This window comes from Pristis pectinata, chromosome 33, assembly GCF_009764475.1.
Source record: "Pristis pectinata isolate sPriPec2 chromosome 33, sPriPec2.1.pri, whole genome shotgun sequence".
Classification (NCBI taxonomy): Eukaryota; Metazoa; Chordata; class Chondrichthyes; order Rhinopristiformes; family Pristidae; genus Pristis; species Pristis pectinata.
In genome coordinates, this window is record NC_067437.1 from 5240433 (window position 1) to 5255734 (window position 15302).

Genomic DNA, 15302 nt, shown 5'->3' on the forward strand with positions numbered 1-15302 from the left:
GGCAGGAAAATAAAGTAATTAGTGATCGCCACGGAAACCACTTGACAAAAGGGGAGGTGTTGATGGCCATTGTTAAATCTATAAATGACACATTGTCATCTTAAATCTTCCCTCTGGGGCAGTCCCTCGGGATAGGTGATGATTTGCTTTGCTTCTATGATGGGCAGGAATGCCAAATGCCTGTGTGCGCGTGCACATGCACCCACACACACACAAGTACACATTGACACACACACACACACACACATGGATACACACACATATGCACAAACACACAGATACACACATGGATACACACACACACACACACACACACACACAGAGTTTTGCCCTCCACCCTTTCCTCTCAACTGCCCTCGCATATTCCCCTCCCTCTCTCAGTTTCCCTTCTAATCCCCTCTCTCCCTCAGCACCCTGGACCTTTCCTTCTGAATCCCCATCTCCGAGACCCTTCTTTCCCTTAGCCCCTCCATTTATCTAGCCTACTCCCTTAGAGCCCCCTTCTCCTAGTCTATCAATCAGCATGGCCTGTCAAAATCCTATTTTTCCAACCCTTTACTTTGCCAGAACCCCTTTATACTGCCCCCTCACACTCTGTCAACCCTCCCTCACTCAACCTTCTCAGCACCCTCCCCCTTTTCTCCCCCTCTACTCTGACACCTATTCTTCATCTCCCACTCCTCTCTCTAAGCTCCCATACTGCCCTCTCTCTCCAGCTGCTGGACACTCGCAATCCCATCCCAAATTCACTCCCTAACCTCCATGCACCCTCTCCCAACTTCCCACAGCCTGTGGAGAACAGGAGATGCTGGTGTATGAGCTCACTTGTTTACATTAGCCTGTTGTCATCCAGTTTAAGGATGAAGGCTGTTCACTGTCCATTTCCGTCCATTAGATGCTGCCTGACCTGCTGAGTTCCTCCAGCGTTTTGTGTGTTGCTCCAGATTCCAGCATCTGCAGTCTCTTGTGTCTCAGTGTATCCAGTTTAAGGTCCTGCTCTGGGTCAGAGGGACACAAATTAAGATCCACTTCAATTCTTGAGTGCAAAATTCTCAAAGTGAGGGGCTGCTGTACTGTTGGGGGTCACCTTCCTGATGGGGCATTAAGTTGAGGTCTTGAATGCCCTCTCATTTCCAAGCAAAAGATTTTTTTCTACTAAACCCTGCCCACGCTCAACGTTACTGAAACAGATTGCCTGCTTGATATCATATTGCTGCCTGTGGGAGCTTGCTGTACACAAAATGGCTGCTGTGTTATATCAGCAGCTACTCACATAGAGTCATAGAGAGGAACAGAATGGAAACAGGCCATTCAGTCCAATGAGTTCATGCTGACCATCTAGCACCCATTTACACCAATCCCATTTTATTCTCCCCACATTCCCATCAACTCCCCCCAGATTCTACCCCTCATCCATACACAGGGGGCAACTTACACCAGCCAATTAACCCACCAACCCACACGTCTTTGGGATGTGGGAGGAAACCCACTGGGTCACAGGAAGAACATGCAAACTCCACACAGGCAGCACCTGAGGTCAGAATTGAACCTGGGTCGCTGAAGCTGTGAGGTGGCGGCTTTAGATAAGATTTCTTTATTAGTCACATGTACATCGAAACACACAGTGAAATACATCTTTTACGTAGAGTGTTCTGGGGGCAGCCCGCAAGTGTCGCCACGCTTCCGGCGCCGACATAGCATGCCCACAACTTCCTAAACTGTACGTCTTTGGAATGTGCAAGGAAACCGGAGCACCCAGAGGAAACCCATGCAGATGCAGGGAGAATGGACAAACTCCTTACAGACAGTGGCAGGAATTGAACCCGGGTCGCTGGCGCTGTAATAGCGTTACGCTAACCACTACACTATGGTGCCTGCACTACTGTGCTATCACAAGCCTGGCAGTTATTCTCTTCAAAGTACCCATCCGTTTTAAGTCACGATTGATTCTGTTTCCACCAGCCCTGCAGGTTGTGAGTTCCAGATCCCAATGAGCCTCTGAATAAAAAAAAATTCTTCTCCCACATACTCTTCTGTAGCTTCTGCCCAAAAATCTTATGTCGGTTTCTCTCTGGGATGTAGAGGGCGTAGGTTTAAGATGACAAATGAAAGATTTGAAAGGAACCTGAGGGGTAACTTCTTAAAGCAGAGGGTGGTGTGTACATGGAATGAGCTGCCAGAGGAAGTGGTTGAGGCAGGTACAATAACAACATTTAAAATATATTTGGTTAAGTACATGGATAGCAGGGGTTTAAAGGGATATGGACCAAAGGTGGGCAAATGGGACTAGCTTGGTGGGCACCATGGTGAGTTGGGTCAAAGGGCCTGTTTCCATGCTGTATGAATCTATGACTCTGTGGTCCTTGAACCATCCACTACTTCCCTCTGCTTATCCCATCTAAACCCATTATATTCTTATCCACCTCCAACAAGCCTCATCCCAACATTTATCCAAGGAGAACATCCCTGGCTTCTCCGGTCTAACAAAACCCTCACCTCAAGAACCATTTCATAAAATCTCCTCCACACCCTCTCCTGGATCTTCACGTTATCCTGAAAGTGTTGGGAACAGAATTGGATGCAATACTCCCGTTGTGGTCCAACTAGTGGATTCAGTCCATAAGTGCTTGGAAATCTAAAAAATGGAAAAGATGCTCAAGGGTGTGTAGGCTTTGAACAGCAGAAAGGGTTAGCTAAGGCATGGTGGTGGGTAAACTTCTATAGATAATTAAAAAGTCACTTCCAAGAAAAGTTAGATCAAATGAAGAAACAAATCAATGATTGTTAATAAGCACAACTCTCCCTTCAATATAACCCCTTCAGGGCAAAACATCACAAGAACATCAGCAAAGATTGATACTGAGCTATATGAGGAGATATTTACCATATTTTTATTAGTCACATGTACATCGAAACACACAGTGAAATGCATCTTTTGCGTAAAGTGTTCTGGGGGCAGCCCACAAGTGTTGCCGCGCTTCCAGCACCAACATAGCATGCCCGCAACTTCCTAACCCGTACGTCTTTGGAATGTGGCAGGAAACCGGAGCAACCAGAGGAAACCCACGCAGACACGGGGAGAACATACAAACTCCTTACGGACAGCGGACAAAATTGAACCCGGGTCGCTGACACTGTAATAGTGTTACGTTAACTGCTACACTACCTTGTAAACAGAAAATACAGAAATACTCAGCATGTCAGGCAGCATTTGAGGAGAGAGAAACAGAGTTAACATTTCAAGCTGAAGACCCTTCATCAGGATGTCAAATATCTAGGAGATGGGATTACTTTAAATTGGCATCATGATTGACACAGACATGATGGGCTGTAGGGCCTGTTCCTGTGCTGTACTGTTCTATGAGATATTTTATAGGTAAATTGGTTTATTATTCTCACATGTACTGAGGTACAGTGAAATTTTTTGTTTTGCATGCCCTCCATACAGATCATTTCATTACTTCAGTACATCGAGGTAGTACAAGGTAAAATCAATAACAGAATGCAGAATATAGTTTTATAGTAAGGACCCTTACCATCCGGGCCTGCCCGCTTCTCGTTACTACCACCGAGGAGGAGGTACAGGAGCCTGAAGACCCACACTCAATGATTCAGGAACAGCTTCTTTCTCTCCGCCATCAGATTTCTGAATGGTCCATGAACCCATGAACACTACCTCGTTATTCCTTTTTTAGCATTATTTATTTGTTTTTGTGATTTATAGTAATTTTCTGTCTTGCACTGTACTGCTGCCACAAAACAACAAATTTCATGTCATATAAGTCAGTGATAATAAATCTGATTCTGGTCCTGAGAGAAAGTGCAGTGCAGGCAGACAATAAGGTGCAAGGCCATGATGAGGTAGATTGTGAGGTCAAGAGTCCATCTTATCATACTAGGGGACCCTTCAATAGTCTTATAACAGCAGGATAGAAGCTATCCTTGAGCCTGGTGGTACGTGCTTTCAGGCTTTTGTATCTTCAGCCTGATGGAAGGGAGGAGAGAATGTTTTAGGTGGGAGGGGTCTTTGATTACGCTGGCTGCTTTACCAATGCGGCGAGAAGTGTAGACCATGGAGGGAAGGCTGGTTTCTGTGATGTGCTGGGCTGTGTCCACAACTCTCTGCAGTTTCTTGCGGTCTTGGGCAAAGCAGTTGCCATACCATGGCGTGATGCATCCGGATAGGATGCTTTCTATCGTGCATGTGGATTTGTAACCAAAGAATGTTTTAAGGAATGTTCTGACAAAGGTACTTTGACCTGAAGCATTACCTTTGTTTCTCTCCACACAGCTGCTGCCTGACCTGCTGAGAGTTTCCACAGGTGTCTGATTTTATTTCAGATTTCCAGCATCTGCAGACTTTGTTTTGGATTTTTTGGGGAGTCTTACAGGTGGAGGGAGAGGGGGAGAGGTTTGGGAAGGGATATCCTGAGCCGAGGCCCCATGCAGCTGAACTGCGATGGGGTGATTAAATACAGGCTTGGTGCTCAGGTCAGAATTGGGGAGGAGTGTATGCGATCTGGGAGGGAGGGTGTTGGAAGGGCTGGAGAAGGGAGAGACCATGGATTCCATACTATGGATTCCATCCTAGTTGTCTTCATTTCCAAGAACCAGCATTCAGAGTCACTTTCATGGGGTAGCCATGGTAATGTGTACTGCAGTCAGTGCACACATTGTAAGTACAGCAAGTTCTTTATATAAATATTAAATGAAGAGTACGGCAAACTTCTAAACATAGTCGTCATTCCTCCAAACCTTGTCAATCTCCGCCCCTACAGTGAAGTCTGATTGGTTGTATTGTTTGCCATGAGGGAGTGGATTGGTTGCATCCAGTCGAGCTTCTGAGCGGGTCTCCGTGCTGCCACTCAGGCAGATTGACAGGGTTTGTAGCAATATTTATGAGAGTGTCAGAGCGCTCAAGCACTGTTTGCAAAGAATAGGTGTATCTGTGGTGCCGGCAGATCCATCCAGGAGAGTGCGAGGCTCAGACAAGGCAACTCTCATCTGAAGCCGGCTGAGGTAAGGTGGTGGGACGCGCCTGTCCGAGGGACAACCTGCTTTTGACTTGGGACGTGGGGCACTCGTCTCAAAGGTTGGGAAAGGTCTTATTTGTACAATGTTGGAAGGGGGAATCTCCAAAACCCTCAAAAATCTTTTTAAGAAAAGGCAGTTCGAACGTGTCTGTTTTAAATAGTTATTCTGTACAATCAATTCTCTGTTCCCCAACGCCAGAACACCGCAGTTTGTTTCAAAGAACTCCAATTTACCCATGTTTTTCTTTTCATGACAACTTTAGGATTTGCTTTTCGCTTCCCCCCCCCCTCCCCATTCGCTGGTGCAGGAAAAGGTAATAGAAAAGGGGGTTTCTTGAGTCACCTGAAAGAAAGAGAGAGAGATCGGCGATGGGTTTTGGTTAAACTCAGCAGCGTTGAGCGAGGGCAGAGCGAGGAACGGGAGGTTAGCTAGCACGACGTGATGAATTCAGGTATGACACATTCGCTCGCACCCGGTAAGTTATTCTATACGCCTTAAAATAGAATCCTCCAGAATAGCTGGCTGTGGTAGGTTAGTTCCAATCTTCTCCTCTTCTCTGTCCCCCTGGCTCTGCCAGCTATTCCCTTGCATTGACAGAAGAACTTCGCCCAGGGAGCAGGTGACGCCAGGATCTCTGTCACAAGGCTATTCAGTTTCTTGCATCAGGAGACCAGGGCTGTAGGGGATACAGTGGTTGTTACTGTAGCCAGAGTGGTGTCACGGTGAACGAGAAATCCAATTGCAACATGGCAAGCTATTAAATAGGGAGGCACAAGACACTGCAGATGCTGGGATCTGGAGCATAAAACAAAGTGACCCGAAATGTCGACCATTCCTCTCCCTCCACAGATGCTGCCTGACCCACTACTCCACCATCTATGCACAGTAGCAGCCGTTTGTAGCATCTACAGGATGCACTGCAGCAACTCACCAAGGTTCCTAAAGCAGCAAGTCGAGTTTATTGTCACATGCACAAGTACATGTGTGCACAGGTACAATGAAAAACTTACGTGCAGCAGCATCACAGGCACATAGCGTCAGAGAAACAGTAATCACAAGAAAAACATAAACATGAAATATACAAGAAAGGACACAATTAGAGCAAAAAAAAAGCTCAAAGTCCATTGTAGTGCAAAGTGGTCATAGTGTTGCTCTACTGAGGTAGTGATTAGGGTTTTGGCGGTTGGTTCAAGAACCGAATGGTTGAAGGGAAGAAGCTGTTCTTGAACCTGGTGGTGTGGGACTTCTGGCTTCTGAACCTCTTTCCTGATGGTAGCTGTGAGAAGAGGGTGTGTCGCAGATGGTGGGGATCTCTGATGATAGATGTTGCTTTCTTGAGGCAGCGCCTGCTGTAGATACTTCTGATGGTGAGGAGGGCTGTGCCCGTAATGTATTGGGCTGAGTCCGCTATGCAGCTTTTTACAAATTGCCGTACCAGACCATGATGCGACCAGTCTGGATACTTTTAGCAGTGCATCTGTAGAAGATAGTCAGAGGTTTCAGTGACACGCTGAACCTCTTTAGCCTTATTAGAGATGCTGGCGAGCCTTCCAAACTGACGGCCTCGACCAGCAACAAGGACAAGGGCAGCAAAGGCACGGGGAACACCACCCCCTAGAAGTTTCCCTCCAAGGCACACACCGTCCTGACTTGGAAATACGTCGCTGTTCCTTCACCGTCACTGGGTCACAATCCTGGAACTCCCTCCCTAGCAGCACTGTGGGTGTACCCACTCAAGGACGTAGTGGTTGAAGAAGGCAGCTCACCAAGACCTTCTCAAGGGCAATCAGGAACAAGCAATTAAATGCCGGCTCAGTCTGAAGAGCCCACATCCCTTGAACGAATGTATAAATAAAAAACCTACCGAGTTCCTCCAGCTGTTTTCTTTTGTTGCAAGTTATTACATAAATCTGGACTTGGTATGAAACTGGGATTGTTGCCAAAAATCACTCAGGTATACGAATGTCCTGCAGGGAAGGAGATTCTGACACGCTCTGGTCTATATGTGGCTCCAGGCCAACACCATGGTGGACTCTTAACTCCAGTGGCGCAGCTGGTAGAGCTGCTGTCTCACAGTTCCAGAGACTCAGGTTCAATCCTGACCTCGGGTGCTGTCTGTGTGGAGTTTTCCCGCTCTCCCTGTGACTACATGGGTAATCTGGTTTCTTCCCGTAATCTCCAAAAACGTGCATGTTGGTGTGGGGGAGTTTTTTTATAGAGAGAAGGTGCAATGAAAATCTTACTTGCAGAAGCATCACAGGCACATAGCATTAGAGGCACAACATTCACAAGAAAATCATAAATTATACAAAATTTTTACAAGAAAGAACACAATTAGAATGAAAAAAGTCCATCCCTATCTCTAGCTGATAGAGCTATCAGATAGGATAGACACCTCTATTCTATCTGCCTCCACTACCACCCTTGGAATGTGCTGCCAGGGGTGGTGGAGCAGGCAGATACGATAGAGGTGTTTAAGAGGCTTTTAGATAGACTCATGAATGTGCAGGGAATGGAGGGGGATGGATCATGGGCAGACAGAAGGGACTTGTTTAATTAGACATCATTAGGTTAATTAGTTTGGCACAACATCATTGGCTGAAGGGCCTGTTCCTGTGCCGTACTGTTCTGTATTCAGTGTGTAGGGGAGTTGATGGGAATGTGGGCAGAATAAAATGGGATTAATGCAGGATTGGTGGAAGTAGATGGTTGATGGGCCGAAGGGCCTGTTTCCTCTGCCTACAGTTCAGGGCAATGAGGGATAGACAATAAAGGCTGGCATTGCCAATGATGTCCATATCCACTGAATGACTTTTGTAGGTGGTCAAAGTCGAGTTAATTGTCAGATGCACAAGTCCATGTGTGCACAGGTGCAATGAAAAACTTACTTGCAGCAGCATCACAGGCGCATAGCATTAGTGGCACAGCATTCACAAGAAAATCATAAATTATACAAAATTTTTACAAGAAAGAACATAATTAGAACAAAAAAAAGTCCATTGTAGTGCAAAGTGGTCATAGTGTTCCTAGACTGAGGCAGTGATTAGGGTTGTGCAGTTTGGTTCAAGAACCGAATGGTTGAAGGGAAGTGGCTGTTCTTGAACCTGGTGGTGTGGGACTTCAGACTTCTGTACCTCCTGCACGATGGTGGCTGCGAGAAGATGGTGGGGACCTTTGATGGTAGATGTTGCCTTCTTGAGGCAGCTCCTCAAGTAGATGCTACCGATGGTGGGGAGGAAGAACCCCTGATGTATTGGGCTACCACCACTCTCTGCAGCTTCTTACGTTTCTGAGCATTCAAAATGTGTATCAGGCCATGATTCAACCAGTCTGAGACTGAGGGGTCAATGACATCCTTCCTTTCCTCCACAGATTTTCCCTCCATAGATGCTGCCTGACCCGCTGAGTTCTTCCAGTGCTTTGTGTGTTGATCCTTCCTTTCCTGATGTCCACAGATGGCTCTCTGTTAAAATTTGTGCTTCTGATCGTGGGTGTAGCTAATAGTCAAGGGAAATAACATTTTATTTGTTCTTCCCAGTAATAGAATTATTGAAAATAAGATGAAAACTGCAGATGCTGTAAATCTGAAATAGAAACAGACAATGTTAAATAGTAACGGAGAAATAGAGAAGTTAGTTAGTTTTAGGGTCGCAGAGAAGGTGGGGAAGGGCCTGTGGAAATATCTCGGATTTGAAGAGACCTAATAATCAATATGGGAATGATTGAGGATTTTTAATTCTTTACTTTTAAAATGAACCTATTGTAGATTGGCTGGCCTGTTACTGTCTCTGCGTCATTTTACATAAAACCGCAGTATTTGACGGCAGCGATACTATATGATTGTTTAATGTGGCAGTGCTTTATTGGAGGATATACACACACCAGCCACATGTAGAGCTACTTAGGCAGAAGACCAAGTGTTGAAATAGAAACAGTAAATGCAGGTCAGGCAGCAGATTGACATTTCAGGTTGAAGACCTTTTACCAGTTTTTATCTTGATTTTCAATTAGATAATTAAATAGCTACACCCACGATCAGAAGCACAAGTTTTAACGGTGAGCTATCTGTGGACATTGGGAATGGAATGATGTCACTTACCCCTCAGTCTCAGGTTGGCTGCATCATTGTCTGCTATGGCGATTCAAATGCTTGGAGCTCAGGGAGCCGAGGGCACAGCCACTGGTGGGGAGTGCTGAGATATAGGTCATGGTTGGTACTGTTAACATGGTCTGTTAACATTGGGTATGCGTCACTGGATAAATGTTATACTTGTGATTGTGTGTACAGACTGTGTCAAATGGATAGGTTGTGTACATAGAACATAGAACATTACAGCATAGTACAGGCCCTTCAGCCCACAATGTTGTGCCAACATTTTATCCTGCTCTAAGACCTATCTAACTCTTCCCTCCCACATAGCCCACCATTTCTCTATCATTCATGTGTCTATCTAAAATGTCCCTAATGTATCTGTGCCCACAACCTTGCTGGCAGTGTGTTCCATGCCCCCACCACACTCTGTGTAAAAAAAACACTTACCCCTGACATCCCCCTTATACCTTCCTCCAATCACCGTAAAATTATGTCCCCTCGTGTTAGCCATTGTCGCCCTGGGAAAAAGTCTCTGACTGTCCACTCAATCTATGCCTCTTATCATCTTGTACACCTCTATCAGGTCACCTCTCATCCTCCTCCTCTCCAAAGAAAAAAGCCCGAGCTCACTCAGCCTCAGTGTACTCTCAGTTTATTGGACCAATGAAAGATGGATAAATATTGGGTAGAATACAGTGGAGAAATGCTCTGCTCTTCTTCCAAATTGTGTTATGTAATCTTTATCATCCGCTGAGAGGGTGAATGAGACTTTGGTTTTAATATCAGATCTGGAAGATAGCATCTTTGATAGCACTGCAGTTTCTCCAGTATTGCAATGTAATATCATGGAACGTAGATCTGTACAGCACAGGAACAGGCTCTTCTGTGCTGACCATGACGTCAATTTAAGCTAACCCCATCTGCCTGCACGTGGTCTGTATCTCTCTATTCTCTGCTTGTTCATGTCTCTGTCAAATGCCTCTTAAGTGTTGCTATCATATCTGCTTCCACCACTGGCAGTGTGTTCCAGGTACCTACCACTCTCTTGTGTATATTAAAAAAAAGACTTGCCTTGCACATCTCCTTTAAACTTTCCCCCTCTCACCTTAAAGCTATGCCCTCTAGTATTTTATATCTCCACACCCTGGGAAAAAGACTCTGACAACCCCCCCATTAATGCCTCTCATAATCTCGTAATCTTCTATCAGGTCACCCCCCCAGCCTCTGATGCTTCAGAGAAAACAGTCCAAGTTTGTTCATCCTTAAGAAGGCGGCATTTATCATTAAGAACCCTCAGCATCCAGGACACGCCCTCTTCTTGTTACCACCATTGGGGAGGAGGTACAGGAGCCTGAAGACCCACACTCAGTGACTCAGGAACAGCTTCTTCCCCTCTGCCATCAGATTCCTGAACGATCTGTGAACCCATAAACACTACCTCGTTATTCCTTTTTCTTTGCACCATTTATTTTTTTTATTTATAGATTTTTATGTCTTTGCACTGTACTGCTGCCGCAAAACAACAAGTTTCGCGTCGTATATCAGTGATAATGCATCTGATTCTGATTATCCTCACTAATCCAAGCAGCATCCCGGCGAACCTCTTCTGCACCCTCTCCAAATCCTCCAGATCCTCCCCATAGTGTGGTGACCAGAACTGCAAGCATTACTCCGAATATGGCCTAACCAAAGTTTTATACAGCTGCAACATTTCTTCCCAATTCTTATACTCAATGCCCCAACTGATGAAGGCAAGCATGCCTTACACCTTCTGTAACACCCTATCCACCCATGTTGCAACTTTCAGAAAGCTTATGGGCTTGCACTACTGCCGAAACAGGTCTACAGTGGACGCCGTCTCCCTAGCCCTACACTCAACTCTGGAGCATCTGGACAGAAAAGACACCTACGTTAGACTGCTGTTTATTGACTACAGCTCTGCCTTCAATACTATAATTCCAATCAAACTCATCACCAAACTCTGAGACCTGGGACTCAACACCTCCCTTTGCAACTGGATCCTTGACTTCCTGACCAAGAGACTGCAATCAGTGAGGATAGGCAGTAACACCTCTGGCATGATTATTCTCAACACTGGTGCCCCACAAGGCTGCGTCCTCAGCCCTCTACACTACTCCCTTTACACTCGTGACTGCATGGCCAGACTCTGCTCTGACTCCATCTACAAGTTTGCAGATGATACCACCATAGTGGGCTGTATCTCAAATAATGATGAGTCGGAGTACAGGAAGGTGATAGAGAGCTTAGTGACATGATGTGATGTCATGACAACAACCTTTCCCTCAATGTCAACAAAACAAAAGAGCTGGTCATTGACTTCAGGAAGGGGGTGGTACACATACACCTGTCCACATCAACGGTGCTGAGGTCGAGAGAGTTGAGAGCTTCAAGTTCCTAGGAGTGAACACCACCAACAGCCTGTTCTGGTCCAACCACATAGACCCCATGGCCAAGAAAGCTCACCAGCGCCTCTATTTCCTTAGGAGGCTACAGAAATTTGGCATGTCCTGTTTGACACACACTAACTTTTATCGATACACCATAGAAAGCATCCAATCTGGATGCATCACGGCTTGGTATGGCAACTGCTCTGCCCGAGACTGCAAGAAACGCAGAGAGTTGTGGATGCAGCTCAGCACATCACGGAAACCAGCCTCCCCTCTGTGGACTCTGTCTATAATTCTCGCTGCCTCGGTAGACCAGCCAACATAATCAAAGACCCCACCCACCCGGTACATTCTCTCTTCTCCCCCCTCCCATCAGGCAGAAAATAAAAAAGTCTGAAAGCACGTACCGCCAGGCTCAAGGTCAGCTTCTATCCCACTGCTATAAGACTACTGAACAGTTCCCTTGTATGATAAGATGGACTCTTGACCTCACAATCTACCTCATTATGACCTTGCACCTTATCGTCTACCTGCACTGCACTTTCTCTGCAGCTTTAACACTTTACTCTGCATTCTTTATTGTTTTACCTTGTGCACTGTGTAATGAAATGATCTGTATGAATGGTATGCAAGATAAGTTTTTCACTGTACCTCGGTACACGTGACAATAATCAACCAATTCCAATTCTGTATATCAAAGCTCTTTAGGGTCCTGCCACTGACTGAATACTTTTCTCTTGCATTTGACCTCCCAAAATGTATTACCTTACACCTGAGTATAGATTACTTGCTCAAGCCTTTTCAGTGACCAGATCTTGAAGGGGTATCTGGCACTGACTACACAGTCCTAATGGGTTAACAGTCTTTCCAGCAGACAATGGCACAGCAAGGATTAACATTCCCACAAAGTTCCTATAGTGAAAGGGTTAATCATCTCAGTTACAGAGACCCTGTGGCACCAAGAGTTTACCATTGGCACAGCTAGTAGAGCCATTGGTTCACAGCTTCAGAAACCCGGGTTTGATCCTGACCTCGGGTGCTGTCTGTGTGGAGTTTGCATGTTCTCCCTGTGACTTAAGAGTCACAGTTATACAGCATGGAAACAGGCCCTTCAGCCCAACTCGTCCATGCTGAGCAAATAGCCTTCCTGAACCATTCCCATTTGCCTGCGCTTGGCCCACATCCCTGTAAACTTTTCCTCTCCATGGAACTGTCCAAATGCCTTTTAAATGTTGCAAATGTGCCTGCCTGTACCACCTCTTCTGGCGGCTTGTTCCATATACGCACCACGTTCTGTGTGATAGACCTGCCCCTCCGGTCCCTTTTGAATCTTTCCCCTCTCATGTTTAGTATGGTTAGTATGGCCTCTGTGGGCAGAAGGGCCTGTTTCCATGTTGGATCTCTCTATGACTCAATGACTCACTGATACAGATTGTGCCTCACCTAAGGGGCTTTACCATTAAACGAACACCAACACTGAACACCAAAAGGGTTAATTGTCCAACAGATGCACACTGCAGCACTAAAGGAATAACTGTATCCCTGATGTGGACTCAGTGGCATGCAAAGGGTTAACAGCCCCACTGGCCCAGGGCCTGAAGAGATGTGGGAACTGGGCTCTGACAGGGCAAAGTCTCTCAATGACAGACCCTGCAGGACTGAAAGGGTTAACTGCCATCCCGCCATTGTGACACTGAAGGGGTTAACGGACTCACTGTGGTAGGGAGTGCGACACTGCAAGAATTAACCCTGGACATGCCGTGCACCTTCTTTTGTCCCACCTCCAAGATTCTCTTTTCACGCCCCTTCCACCAGGCAGAAGATACTAAAGCTTGGAAACATGCACCACCAGGTTCAAGGACAGCTTCTATCCCACTGTTGTAAGACTCCTTGATGGACCTATTATACATTAATGATGAACTCTTGTCCTCACAATCTACCTCGTCATGGCCTTGCACCTTATTGTCTCCCTCCACTGCTCTTTCTCTGTAACTATAACGCTTTATTCTGAATTCTGTTATTGCTTCTCCCATGTACTACCTCGATGTACTGATGATTAGAAATGATCTGTATGGATGCCTTGTAGAACTACGTTTTTCACTGTATCTCAGTACATATGACAATAATAAACCAATTCCAATTATCCCTCTCACATAGATTCAGTGGCAGTGAAATGGTTAGCTGTTGTACTCGGGGACCCAAAGCACTGAAGGGTAAGTGTGGGTCAGGGCAGAGCACTGCACAGGGAGTGGGTGAACCTGTGGTGCTTTCTTTGACTCTCCTCTTCAGCTCCATCATTGAGTTAGCCTGCAGGTTGGAGACCAGGGTCCGACAATATTTCACAGTAGTGTCGGCTTGTGTGAAAGGGAGGGTTTCAGATAAAATGTAGAACAGTATAGCACAGGAACAGGCCCTTCGGCCCACCATGTCTGAGCCGACCATGATGCCAATCTAAACTAAACCCGTCTACCTGCACGTGGTCCACATCCCTCCAGTCCTGATACAGGGTCTTGACCTGAAACGTCGTCAATCCCTTCTCCCCCCACAGATGCTGCTCGACCCGCTGAGTTCTTCCAGCGGATTGGAGACACGAGAGACCACAGAGGCTGGAATCTGGAGCAACAAACAATCTGCTGGAGGAACTCAGGGGCTCGAGCAGCATCTGTGGGGGGAGGAAGGAATTGTCGATGTTTTGGGTCGAAACCCTGCATCGGGACTCTCCAGCGTCTTGTGTGTTGCTCCAGATTCCAGCATCTGGAGTGTCTTGTGTCGACAGTTCCTCCCCCTCCCCCCCCCCACAGATGCTGCTTGACTCACCGAGTTCCTCCAGCAGACTGTTTGTCTCTCCATTCCCTGCCTGTTCATGTACCCGTCTAAATGCGTCTTAAAACAGAGCAGTCGTATCTGCTTCCACCCTCTACCCCGGCAGCATGTTCCAGGCATCCACCACTCTGTGAAAAAACTTGCCTCATAAGTTTCCTTTAAACTTTCCCCCTCTCACCTTAACATTTGCCATCTCACCCAGACTGGAGGGAACTGGAGTCAGATTGGTGTTAAACAAGGATGAGGGACGAACCAGAGGTGATGAACCCCCATTCACTTAACATTCACAAAGGATAACGTGTACGGCACGGTAGTGTAGCGGTTAGCGTAACGCTATTACAGCGCCAGCGACCTGGGTTCAATTCCGGCCGCTGTCTGTAAGGAGTTTGTACGTTCTCCCCGTGTCTGAGTGGGTTTCCTCCGGGTGCTCCAGTTTCCTCCCACGTTCCAAAGACGTTGTTGTTAATAAGGCGTACGGAGTGTTGGCCTTCATTAGTCGAGGTATTGAGTTCAAGAGCCGCGAGGTGACGTTGCAGCTCTATAGAACTCTGGTCAGACCACACTTGGAGTGTTGTGTTCAGATCTGGTCGCCTCATTATAGGAAGGATGTGGAAGCTTTAGAGAGGGTGCAGGGGAGATTTACCAGGATGTTGCCTGGATTGGAGAGCATGTCTCATGAGGATAGGTTGAGTGAGATCGGGCTTTTCTCTTTGGAGAGAAGGAGGATGAGAGGTGATTTGATAGAGGTGTACAAGATGATAAGAGGCATAGATCGAGTGGACAGTCAGAGACTTTTTCCCAGGGCGACAATGGCTAACACGAGGGGACATAATTTTAAGGTGATTGGAGAAAGGTATAAGGGGGATGTCAGGGGTGTTTCTTAAACAGAGAGTGGTGGGTGCGTGGAACACACTGCCTGCAGAGGTTATAGGGGCAGATACATT

General features: G+C 46.4%; 1 protein-coding gene across 1 annotated transcript in view; it reads left to right on the forward strand.

Annotated features, from left to right (window-relative positions):
• Nucleotides 1-4956: 4956 nt before the first annotated feature.
• LOC127585524 (somatostatin receptor type 5-like) overlaps nucleotides 4957-15302 on the forward strand; it is a 46333-nt gene continuing 35987 nt past the window's right edge. Inside the window, exon 1 of the mRNA XM_052043056.1 lies at nucleotides 4957-5019. The gene's annotated coding sequence lies outside the window, so the exon portion shown is untranslated. The remainder of the gene's footprint in view (nucleotides 5020-15302) is intronic.